A 14,162-nucleotide genomic window follows, 5' to 3' on the forward strand; every position below is an offset into this window, starting at 1 on the left:
AATAAATAAATGTGTGGGTGTCTGCACACACACGTGGAAGTGTGTTTAGCTAGGAATATATATTGAATGTGAAAGATAATTATGCAGCAGAAAGGAGAAACTTTATTAAAAATAACCACATTGATTGATCAACCCTACAATTGTAACTTTCAAACATCTATGTAAATACAGTAGCAATTAATAATTGTTATCTTCTCACAGAAGTATAGAAGTCTGAGACCTTTAGAAAATGAGTTTGTAATTTCAGTTTACAAAGCCTGAATCAATTTAATTGTAGAGCATAGATATTATTCTAATGTTTTCTTGGAACTGTCTCCATTAGGATCTTCTGTGAAGTTTCCTCCACATATAAGAAGCAAAAAGCCAGCTCTAGTCCTTCTCATTTGTATTCTGTTAAACAAGTCCTTGAGCCAAAAATTACAAAGGATTTGAATTTAACAAACATTTTCTTAGTATCTACAATGGGCTGAGTTTTCACAAACATCATTTTTTAACCCTTACAATACTGTGAAGACATATTTTAATTGCTACTTTACAAATAGGCAGATTGTTTTAGAGATTTATGATCTGGCAGATCAGGAATCAGAATTCAGGTAAGGTGTGTGTGTGTGTGTGTGTGTGTGTGTGTGTGTGTGTGTGTGTGTGTGCATCCACATGCATATATGTAGGTGGGGGGGCAGAATGAAGAAAAACAAGGGCCAAATCAATGAAATTTTCACTACTGCAATATTTCCTCAGGATAGAATTCTAAGTATGTTGTTCTAGGGAGTGCAAGAAGATGTACAGGCATCTACATATTTCCCTTAGTTAAGATTACAATTTGTCTTTGCCAATTTATCTTCCATTTTTTTGCCGTGTCATTTATCAAATTATTGCTTGTCAGATCCAAATATATGCTTTATGATCTGCTTTGTGACAATGGAGTGAATCTATTTAAGCAATTCTCCTTTTCAGTAACTACAATGTTATGTTTTTTTCAGTAGAGAGGGCTGGAAGGACATTACAGGAAAAAAGAGCTTCTCGTTCTATTGCTTATATGGCCTGTTTTTTCCTTCTTGTCCCTACACTGGCAGCCAGAGGAGTATGGGTGGGGATATGCAGTGGACATCCTACTGCTGGCCCAGAGCATGCGACCACTTGGTGCAGTCTCAGTCCCAAGTCCAGTCTGGTAACTGCTTTGCTGCAGCGTTCCATACACAGGCATCACACATCTGCTGACTCTAACATCTCAGCTGCTCTGTGCACCCCCTCTGCAGCGTCGGCTCACCTGCACCCCCTGCTGCCTGGAGACCGTAGGCCAGCTTTGGCCATTCAACCCCCATGAACTTCTCTGTCATCTAGTGGGCTACAACCACACCTTCTCTAACGAGGTCTGAATCCCAGACACGAGCAGAGGCCACCCTTCCAAGTTTATTTCTTCCTTACACTCTTTCTTAACCCTAGGATAGGCTTCAGGGTTCTCCTGACATCTTAATAGTTAGTTCCCTATTAAGTTATAATTAATAGTTATGAGTTATAATTAATAATTATAGTTATAATTTATAGTTAATTCTTATATTAAACTTTTCTTCTTCAAATTATTGTGTGGCTTCTGTCTGTCTCCTCTTGGACTCTGATCTAATCTCTTTGTTATTTTTCAAATAAAGCATATTAGACTATGCCATCTAGCCTTCTTAAAGTAGGATTTTAATGTGACTTTCCTCACTACTAAGAAAATTGAGTTTGGAAGGAAGCAGGAAAGGAGACAGCTAAGGATAATTACCTTTATTTGACTAATATAAAAGTCGAGCAGTTAAAGGTGATTTGGTTCTGGTCTGGGCCTGTGTCTACTAAGAAGAATTCTAGCTCAACAAAACACTCCTCTCCAGAGATTGCACATTCTTTTCAGTCAGAATTGAAATATATTTTGTCCAGAGGAAATACTAAGAAAATCATTTTAGAAAATACCAGTTTCAAGGTTTCTGGGGAGAACTGGATATAAAAATCATTTTGTAGGTTTCTTATTCCACCTGAAGATTTTTAGCAAGCACTTAGGAATAAAGTCTTATACACTATTGTTAATACAAATTAATAATTTAACAAAAATTTGAAATTTAATATATTTTATATCTTAAGAAAAATTGCATTTGTATGGACTAAATGTTTGTGCTCTGCCCCAAAATTCATACAGTAAAGCCCTATCCCCAAAAGTGATGGTATTAGGAGGTGAGACCTTTGAGAAGTAATTAGGTTTAGATAAGGTCATGAAGGTGGAACCCCCTGATGGGATTAGTGCCCCTATAATAAAAGGAGGAGATACCAGAGCTTCCCCTCTCAGCCATGTAATGATACAACAAAAAGGCTACCACTTTGCAAGCCAGGAAGAGGGTTTCACCAAGACCCAAATTTGCCAGTGTCTTGATCTTGGACTTCCCAGGCTCCAGAACTGTGACAAATAAATGTCTCTTGTTTAAGACACCAGTCTATGGGATTTTGTTATAGCAGCCCAAGCTGACTAAGACAGCATTGTGTCTTAACAAAATGCAACTGATGATTTAATCGTATTGCACTATTTATTTTCAGTTCTCAGAATGGTCCATGTTCTCTCAACCCAAGCGCTCTGCAAATGCTGGGCCCTTGACCTGAGACATCTTTCCTTTCAATATCCCCATTCTTCTTCTGGGCAACTGTGTATATTATTCATATCTCAGCTTATATATTATTTCCTTCAGGAAATCTTCTCTCTGATTGCATTTCCCCTCTCCCAGCCCCTAACACACAAACATAAGATTATACTGAATTTCCTTTTTATATGCTCCAGTCCTTCAATACAGTATAAACTACCTGAGGGCAAGAATATTATCTTGTTCAACATGTTTACCACATAATAGGACATCAACAAATATTCTGTTCTTTCACTACTCTTAGCTTTTTTGAAAAAAAAAACCCTCATCTAGAGTCTCAGCCAGTTGTTCTCACAAAAAGTTGCTCTCAACGTTAAAGAAAGGTAACAAAATTCGCAGATAAGATCGATCTCAAACTCATTTTTCACAACCTGTGAAAGATGATGAGGTATTTGGAAAAGACAAACACTTGCCAAATCACAGCTATGAGTGGTGATTTCAAAAATTAAATAAAAGTACTCACAAAGGCATTTTTGGATCATTTGCAGATAATCTTTTGGAAAGCATTTTTGTTCGTTCTGTGAAGTTAAGTAAATCTCACAAATGAGGAATCTTGGCAGAGTCAGACTGTGAGCTTTTACATTTGTTCTATGATACTTAGGACAGAATAAGGAATCCTTCTAGAAGCATCATTGCCTCTGTAAACTTTAAACACATTTTCTCGAGCCAATATTTACCTTTTGGCAGCTAAGTATGAGAGATTCAGCTTCTGGAATTTCTGTCCAATCTTGAATGATGTTGATAGAGTGAGCATTTTATGATGCTCACTAATGGTTTTATCTAGAAGGTAGCATTCCTTTAAAATATTCTAATTTAACTTATCTCTTTAATTGTTCAGATCATCGATAAAAATGTATTTGTTTTGTTAGCTGAGAGGAAGAAAAATTATTGCAAGCTTCAGAGTATAATCATGCAAACAGCTCCAACTATTCAGTGTGTGGGAGTTTGTTTCTTGGAATTAACAAGAGGGGTTATGAAGTATGACTGCAGGAAGAGAATGTTGCTCTTTGGAATAGTTCAATATTCTAGAGCAAGTATAAATTAGCTATTTAAGCCAATAACATTCAAAGTATTCTAAATAGCTGCCAAATTATGAAATACATGAAACAGTGGGGAAGAGACCCAGAAACTGGTCCTCAAATCACTTAACAATATTTTTCTAAGCTGTGTCACAAACAGATGGGCACAAAAATGTGTTCTGTTTTCCCATTCATAGTTGTTCTAGAAAAGAAACACTTTCTTAATATAGAGGCATTTACAGCTGGTGTTACACTTCAGATGTTAACCATCTCTGTTTTTCATCATCAGCTACAGCATAATATGCATATTCATACCTGCCATTAAGGCAGTAATACTAAGGGTAGTCAGAGCTAAACTGTCTCAGTCCTTTAGGAGCTTAAGACAGCCAATGAACATACGTAATATGCATAGAATCTAGCCAGTCATGCATTTATTAAAGTACAAGAGCCAAACTTTGCTTATAGGCTAAAGAACCAGTGTCACATCACAAACCTTTCAACTCAGTGTGAAAAGTGATTATGATAATATGTATAATATGTATCAATAAGGTGCACAGATGCCTAATGCTCACCATCTTTTGGTAGGTGTAAATGAGCCAAGAAGTGACTGGGAATGATATGTAAGTGTGTTCATCGGGTCACAGAGCTTTCAGACATTCAAAACTGGATGTAGATTAACAACCCAAGAAAATGCAGCCAGAAGGAGGAAATGGTATCTATAAAGTGCATAAGGAACAGTGAAAGCATTCACACAAACATATCCTAAAAAGGAAGTGTTGGTTAAATTGTGCAATTGTCCAGAAGAGTGTTTTGGAAGATAGATTACAATGCCTTGTATCATCTGATATAAGGGTACTCATGTATTAACATAAAACATATCACCTGCTTCCAGTGCATCTCCTACATTGCTCCACTCAGCTACATTTCTGTTTTTTACTTTCTACCCCTTTTTGCTTGAGGAAAGGGATGGCTGTTGTTCCTGTACTATGCCTCCCTTATAGCTTTCGCATTAGCTGTTTCCCCCATCTAATTTCACATACCTGACTTCTTATCATGCACATCTCAGGTTAATTATTTCTTCCTCAACCAGCATTCACCTTCAACAAGTTTCCTTGACACTTCACCCTATTTTATTTTATGTTCTGGCATTTTTGTCTATGTGCATGCCTGCTCACTTATATGTTGTTCCTTTTCCACCTCCTATCAGTAGAAAGTGAGCCCCATGAAAGTAAAATTCTTCTCACTCTTGCTCATTGCTAACTTCCCAGCATATAAAGCAATTCCTACCACACAGTAGGCACTCAATAAATAGTTGTTGAATTTATGATTCTTTTTCATATATTCTTTCTTTATGAAGAAAAAGTAAGAAAATTAATGACAAGCTTAGTGCTTTCAAAAAGCAGTATGTAACATAATCTTATACCTGATATTAATTACTTGAAATTTTGGGGTAAGTAGAAGGAGTTAAAGAAATAAATACAATCTAGCAAATCTTTATCTGAATCAAGTCTCCAGAATATCAAAACCAGAAGATACAGAAATACATCTCTTAAGAATTAACTCCAGTAAATCAACCTAGGTGCCCATCAACAGTGGCTTAGATAAAAAACATGTGATACATACATAAAATGGAATACTATGCAGCCATACAAAATGCTAAATCATGTCCTTTGCGGCAACATGGATGTAGCTCTCCAGCTTAGCAGGCCATCATCCTAAGCTAATTCACATAGGAACAGAAAACCAATACCACGTGTTCTCACTTATAATCACTGTGATTATAGACTACTAATATCTAGTTTTAAGAAAACTGGCCAGGTGTGGTGGCTCACACCTGTAATCCCAGCACTTTGGGAATCTGAGGTGGGTGGATCACCTGAGGCCAGGAGTTCGAGACCATCCTGGCCAACGTGGTGAAATCCCGACTATACTAAAAATAGAAAAATTAGCTGGGCATGGTGGCAAGCATCTGTAATCCCAGCTACTAGGGAGACTGAGGTGGGAGGATTGCTTGAACCTGGGAGGCAGAGGTTGCGGTGAGCTGAGATCATGCCAGCCTGGGTGACAGTGAGACTCTGCCAAAAAGAAAGGAAAGAAGGGAGAGAGAGAGAGAGAGAGAGAGAGAGAGAGAGAGAGAGAGAGAGAGACTAATATTTGTGAATAGCTAAACTGGCCTAGGTCAATCACCTTAGATTACTTACATCAGTTAAATTTGCTCAGGTCACTTAGTGAATGAGCAGAGACTGAAATTATTTCATCTTTTTATTGAGTACACAGCTAGTCTATTTGTATGGCCATGTGACTGAATTTGGCTGATGGAAGATAAATGCATGTGATATATGCAACATTCAGGCTTGGCTCACTAAAACCTCCCACCTAATTCCATGTTTTCTTTGCTTTGTGTCTTCCAGCTACCAGAAGACTCTGATGTAGGGGATGACAGAGCCAACAGATGCCTCCCTCAACCTAGTGATTTACATCCATCACATAATCAAGAAATAAGCTGTATTTAGTCCATTTTCACACTGCTATAAGAACTACCTGGGACTGGGTAATTTATAAAGAGAAGAGGTTTAATTGACTCACAGTTCTGCATGGCTGGGGAGGCCTCAGGAAACTTACAATCATGGCAGAAGGAGAAGCAGGCACATCTTACATGGTGGCAGGCAAGAGAAAGCAAGCAAGAGCAGAGAAAACCGCTTTATAAAACCATCAGATCTCATGATAACTCACTCACCATCACAAGAACAGCATGGGAAAAGCCACCACCATGATCCAGCCACTTCCCACCTGGTCCCTCCCTTGACACGTGGAGATTATGGGGATCATAATTTGAGATGAGATTTGGGTGGGGACACAGAGTTAAATCATATCACAAGCTTTTGTTGTATTAAGTAACTGAAATTTTAGGATTTTCTATTTATATCACTTACCCTACCTTGATTAATATAGTCAATTTTGCATCACTTAAGAATCATAAGCTTTTACCTACTCTGATTTACAAACAAATCTTGGTAAATCAATATGTATTAATGTGCTATTTTACATACAAGATTGATCAAATTTACACATTTAATAAATGCCCGGTTCAAAATTTGTACCCAAGTTTTTCTGATTCCAAATACCCGCATTCTTTTTACTGCCCCACATCACACAACTCCCATACTTATTTCAATGGAAGAAGAATTGAAAAGTGAGTTAAGTGTTGATTTTTGCCAAACTAAGATAACTGGAAAGATTTTCTAGTTTTCAGCATTAAGCTCTGAATAATAAGCCACCTAAAAATAAAATGCAATCTTTAACAGAGCTGCACATCTGTGAATTAAAAGCACCAATTTTTCTATTCTCTTCACATTAACACAATTCAGTATTTATAGTCTCATATTTGGTTTACTTCTATCATATAAAACCAGATAATAGCCAGTAATGAAACGTCATTTTCATAGCTCTGAAGCAAACAGCAAATATCTCTATTTTCAATATTTTATGCTTATGATATTTAGCAGAGGCTATTTCATTCATTAAAGGGTACTCATGTATTAACATAAAACAAAGTAAGGAGTACCACTCTCTCTTTCCATGTAGATGCAATATAGCAAATCCATTAAAATGAGTGATTTTTCTCCTTTAGCTTCTTATGAACATTTTATAGTCATTAGCACATCCTCTGAGTGCATTGAATATTCTCTTCAATACATCTCTTTTCCTTGAGGTATACTATATTATTAACAATGGTATAACATCTTTTTTTCTGTTCTCTTCTTTTTTAAAAAAATTTTTTAAATTATACTTTAAGTTCTTGGATACATGTGCAGAACGCGCAGGTTTGTTACATAGGTATACACGTGCCATGGTGGTTTGCTGCACCCATTAACCTGTCATCTACATTAAGTATTTCTCCTAGTGCTATCCCTCCCCTAGCCCCCTACCCCCTAACAGGCCCTGGTGTTTGATGTTCCCCTCCCTGTGTCCATGTGTTCTCATTGTTCAACTCCCACTTATGAGTGAGAACATGCAGTGTTTGGTTTTCTGTTCTTGTGTTAGTTTGCTGAGAATGATGGTTTCCAGTTTCATCCATGCCCCTGCAAAGGACATGAACTCATCCTCTTTTATGGCTGCATAGTATTCCATGGTGTATATGTTCCATATTTCTTTTATCCAGTCTATCATTGATGCACATTTGAGATGGTTCCAAGTCTTTGGTATTGTGAACAGTGCTGCAATAAACATATGTGTGCATATGTCTTTATAGTACAATGATTTATAATCCCTTAGGTATGTACCCAGTAATGGGATTGCTGGGTTAAATGGTATTTCCAGTTCTAGATCCCTGAGGAATTGCCACACTGTCTTCCACAATGGTTGAACTAATGTACACTCCCACCGACAGTGTAAAAGCATTGCTATTTCTCCACATTCTCTCCAGCATCTGTTGTTTTCTGACATTTTAATGATCACCATTTTAACTGTCATGAGATGGTATCTTATCGTGGTTTAGATTTGCATTTCTGTAATGACCAGTGATGATGAGCTTTTTTCATATATATGTTGGCCGCATGAATGTCTTCTTTTGAGAACTGTCTGTTTATATCTTTCGCCCACTTTTTTATGGGGTTGTTTTTTTTCTTGTAAATGTGTTTAAGTTCTTTGTAGATTCTGGATATTAGCCCTTTGTCAGATGGATAGATTGCACAAATTTTCTCCCATTCTGTAGGTTGCCTGTTCACTCTGATGATAGTTTCTTCTGCTGTGGAGCAGCTCTTTAGTTTACTTAGATCTAATTTGTCAATTTTGGCTTCTGTTGCCGTTGCTTTTGGTGTTTTAGTCATGAAGGCTTTGCTCATGCCTATGTCCTGAATGGTATTGCTTAGGTTTTCTTCTGGGGTTTTTATGGTTTTAGGTCTTGTTTTTAAGTCTTTAATCCATCTTGAGTTAATTTTTGTATATGGTGTAAAAAAGGGGTCCAGTTTCTGTTTTCTGCATATGGCCAGTCAGTTTTCCATTATTTGCCTTTTTATATATTGTCCAAATTTAAATTAACATGATCAAAAAATGCCCACACTTTGTCCAGAGAGATGACTATCTCACACAATCCAGAGAGAACATGAAATGATTACAATTCTCAGGAGTATGTTTTATCCATTTGGATTTACTGCTTTAAAATATGGATATTTTGGTTGCATCAACTCTGTTTCTAAAATTTATTCTAAGAAAATGATAATCTATATACCCAATGATTTAGCCTCAATTTTATTCATTGCAGCAATTATGTTTTTGTTACATATAACCCTCTTGGTCATTTAAAAGGAACCTAAAAGACAACATAATAACTAAACATATGTAAACTTTATTTGTAGGACGTGAACTGTATGTTTTATTTTCTTCATTTATGTTCCTTCATTGGGGATATAACTTGAATTTTGCCATAGTTTAGACAATCTAGAATTACTTAAATAAAACAAGGACTACTATACTTTCCTCTTTGTCTTAATACCCCAATTAAAAACAGAAGAAAACATTTTTCAAATTTTTGATATTACATAGTGCACATTCTAAAATTTATTCTAGTTTGAAAAAATGTGCCATTGACCATAGAAGGTATTCAATGATTAAACATATTTCTCTGAAACAGATATCAAGTATGCTAATCTAGTTTAACCTCTTAACCTGCAGAACACCTCTAAATCAGTACTTAATATTGTTCGTAAGGAATACTTTTAGGGTGTTCTTAGAAACTCTACTGTCCTCTCAGGTAATGATTGGCCAAAGGGACTTTGAGCTTATGAGGTTAACTTTTGTGGTTGATTGGTTGGGTATTTCTAATTTCATTATAAATATGTAGAAATTTTTCTACATAGCAGTGATGGTCATGGCTGCTGAAAATCCTTTATAAAAGATTAATTTTACTCTAACTTCTAGACTGATGATTACTTTTATTATAAATGCTATATTTAAATGTCAGCTCTTTAAATATGGTGATTAATTTGCTTCCCTAACTATATTGCTCATAATTAAATTAACAGGCAAAAAAACCAAACAGAACCTCAATGCCTTGTGCTGAAGTAATTTTAATCTTATTTTCTTGAGACATCAATTAAATAATATTTCCAAAATATTATTATCCTATATATTATTATTTATTACTGTTATCCTATATTATCTTATTGTTATTTTTAGTCATAAAATATCAATTATGAGAAAATCTATTCTTAAAATATATAAATATATATATTAACCCTCAATGCTAAGCACTTCCAACTCAAATAAAATATATAACTTCCTAACTGGAATGGCCTTACCTCTTTTTCTCAAACACAGTCATTTGGATGGAAATCAGAGGAGAAAGGCTAAGTGCCCAGGGCCCTAGAATCTTTGTATAAGAATGATCATATGCCACACATGGTTCAAATGGAAGAGATTACATGGTTCAGTTCCTTTCAAGAATGTCAAGTATTTTATTCCAAGTTCACTCTTACAGCAGCTGAATGCAAGATAAACAAGGCCCCTTGCCTATTGATATATTCTAAGCAAGCAGCAGAGGAGATTAAGCCTGTGTGCTAGCTTTCATGCAAAACACAACCACAGGGCTCCACAAGCCACAAGGAGCCTCAGATGTAGCCTTTTGCCATTATTACCAAAGGAGTTTTTATAGACATAGTCAGAGACTTGTATATGTATTAAAAGTCCTCATTTGACAAATATAAGTATGTAAAGCATATCACAATGTTGTTGGCTACCCTGGTTTGATAGCTCCCCATTTTTAGGATATGGGGAGTTTCAAAGAATAGACATATCCCAAATCTCTCAGGAATTCTGAGAGGCACTCAGCATACTCATTGGTTTAGAGACAAATCTTGATCAGATTTCATTTTGCATTGTGATTCCTTTTTTAAATTCAGTAAGAATTCTATGAGTTCTAAGTTTTCAGAGAATTTAGCCGGACTTAGAGCAATCTTCTTATGATTATTAAAGGCTAAATTTAGCTTCTTAATAATCATATATTCTTGAGTTAATTCCTTTTTCATTGTTAAAAAAGTGATGTAAGTATCTATATATCTCTTACCTCACAGTGTTAGTCTTCAAACAAGCCACTAGACCACCTAAGATGAAGCATGTTAAATGCTCTAGCACCACCTGGAGGGTGAAGGGATGTTTGGGTACATTAAAGAGACCAGTTTCATAACCTATTATATTTATGCATAAATGATGCAGTGAGAGTTCTGTGTACTTGTGCTTACACTGTTCTACAGAATTACAAGAAAGAAATCAAGTGTTCTATGGAAAGTTAAACAAATATAACAAGACTCTATTTGAGAAACAGTTTGATTCTGGCTGAAGGATAATTGCAGGTTATAGATTACTGAAAGAAATTATTAAACATTTCACCTTTCACTGAAAAGAATGTGGCAACCCCAAATTAAAAGTAGGTGGACAATTTAAGTCTTGTGAAAGATGCAGAAACCTGAGTAATAAACTGGATGGTATTACCTAACTGGCTAGAAAATTGTCACTGTCGGTGGATAGGAGAGTGATGTATTGTTCTTTGTGTTTTTGGTCAGGTTCAGCCACAGGGAGTTTATGAAAGGAACTACCACGAAAGGAACTCTTCTGACTTAAATTGAAGACAGAGGACAGGAACCATTATACTTTGGCAGTCATTAGAGACCTAAGGTGGTCAGTCTTCCTTGTCAAATAAACAATCAATGAGCTAACTTCCTCACAAACATCTAGTGCTTTAGTTTATTTATAGGTAGTGAAACATGTTTTTTATAGTCCTAAAACAGACTTCACCCTAGTTCAATTCCGTGCCAATCAAATATATTAATAAACTTACTACACACAATTGTAGAGAGAAAATGTCTATGTCATTATAAATAAATTGTCACATATTTTTAATACCTATGCATAGTGTATTAGCTCATTTTCACATTGCTATAAAGACCTACCTGAGACGGCATAATTTGTGAAGAAAAGCGTATTAATTGGCTCACAGTTCCACAGGTTGTACAGGAAGCATGGCTGGAGAGGACTCAGGAAACTTACAACCACAGCGCAAGGCAAATGGAAAGCCAGCGTGTCCTAAACGGTTGGAGCAGGAGGAAGACAGAGAGTAAAGAGGGAGATGCCACACACTTTTAAACAACCAGATCTTGTGAGAACTCTATCACAAGATAGGACTAGGGAGTGGTGTTAAACCATCAGAAACCACCCCCATGATCCAATCACCTCCCACCAGGTCCCACCTCCAACACTGGGGATTACAATTCAACATGAGATTTGGGTGGGGACACAGAGCCAAGCCATATCACGTAGTATCCTCAATTAAACCAAACAGGGTTGTTCAATTGTGTCAAAGTCATTGTAGAAATAATAGATTTCCTTAGAAAAAGATTTCCAACTTTCTTGGTACTTCATAAACAAATGAGGATAGCAATGTGACTTTCTTAATACTCAGTAACTTGTTAGAAGTTTATCTGAAAAAACAAAGTGCCTCACTCTGTTGAGAAAGCTTTGGAAAGGAAAGGACATGACGCACACTATGGAAAGGAGTTTGAACATTTCTCAAAGAACTTAAAACAGAACTACCATTCAATTCAGCAATCCAATTGCAGGCTATATATCCAAAGGAGAATAGACCATTTTACCAAAAAGATACATGCACTTTATGTTCATCACAGTGCTATTCACAATATCAAAGATATAGAAACAACCTAGGTGCCTATAATGATGGATTGGACAAAGAAAATCTGGTATATACACAACATGAAATATTATGTGGCCACAAAAAAGAATGAAATCATGCCTTCTGCAGCAACATGTTTGGAGCTACAGCCCATAATCCTAAGCAAACTAATGCAGCAACAGAAAACTAAATACCACATATTGTCACTTATTAGTGGGAGCTAAACATTGAGCACACATGGACATAAACATGGGGATAGTAGACACTGCAGACTACTAGAAGGTGGGGGAGGGGAGGTCAATGGTTGAAAAACTACCTACTGGATATTATGCTCACTATCTGGATGCAATATACCCATGTAAAAACCTGCACACATACCCCTGTATCTAGAATAAAAGTTGAAGTTTTTTTAAAAAAATACCAAACATGATCATGTTGAAAGTAACTATTTTTACTTGTATCAAATACATATGGCATTTACTATTTTACTATAGATATGTTCCAATTAATGTACTTTGATATCCTTTGTAGACAGTATGGTCAGCTCTGATTGAAAGACTAGAGAGACATAAACAAGAGGCTCTTCAGTCTGACTTATTCAGTGCCAAGCACAATGGCATGAATAAAGCTGTATTGAAAACTTTATTTGGTTATGCCAAAGAAAATTTAATTATGACAGTGGCAGATGCAGATTTCAATTCCATTTCTGCACTTTTTCTTACAGGGCTTTCTGGCATTTCAAGGTTTTCCCAAGTCTTTCCTTAATAAAGCTTTAACCGACTTACTCAGTTTCATTCTAAATCTCATTTTCAATATTTGAAAGGCATAAAAGCCTTTTGAAAAGTCAAATATATGTTAGTTCACAGTAAACTACAACTATTGCAAAAAAAATACACTTCTCCTCATTAGGACATAAGTATTTTCATCAAAGAGGAAAATGACTTCAATTTTATTTACAGGTAGTGAAAATTCCAAGCTAGTAAATGGTAATGCTATAATTGAAACTTGAGCTGGACGTGGTATCTCATGCCTGTAATCCCAGCACTTTGGGAGGCCAAGGCAGGAGCATCACTTCAGCCCAGGAGTTTGAGACCAGTCTGGGCAACGTAGCGAGACCCCATCTCTACAAAAAATAAAATATTAGCCAGGCATGGCAGCAAGTGCCTGTAGTTCCAGTTACTCAGGAGACTGAGGCAGGAGGATACCTTGAGCCCAGAAGTTCAAGGCTGCAGCGAGCTGTGGTCATGCCACTGCACTTAGGCCTGGGTAACAGAGAGAGACCCTGTCTCTATTTAAAAAAAAACATTTTTTAAACCTTGCATATATTAAGCCCCAATGCTAAGCACTTCCAACTCAAATATAGTTCCTTTGAATTTTCCAAGAAAAACATAATATTGCATGTTCATGTCTCATTGCATCAGGATGCATCTAGCTCACTTCTTCTTTACATAGAATGAGATGCTTTGATAGGTAATGGTTTAAGGTACATTTATTACCAGTGGTTAGCTGCAGAAATATAAACTAATGTTAATAACATGAATAAAATATAATTTGGATAGTGAAGTTATTGTTATTTTTGCACATATGCATACATGTAGCCTTCCATTAGATTGGATAATTGACACTTGATTGTGTAGGCCAGAATCTGGGAATAAAGATTATTGATATGATGATGTCTTGGAGGGAGCTTGAGATACAATCTATACAACTCCTTACCTGTAAACATGTCATGCACTGGAAAAAAATACATTTTTAGTTCAATTTTAAAGATCTATTATAATGCATAAATGGTTATAA

This window comes from Pan paniscus, chromosome 4 (assembly GCF_029289425.2).
Source record: "Pan paniscus chromosome 4, NHGRI_mPanPan1-v2.0_pri, whole genome shotgun sequence".
NCBI classification, from domain to species: Eukaryota; Metazoa; Chordata; class Mammalia; order Primates; family Hominidae; genus Pan; species Pan paniscus.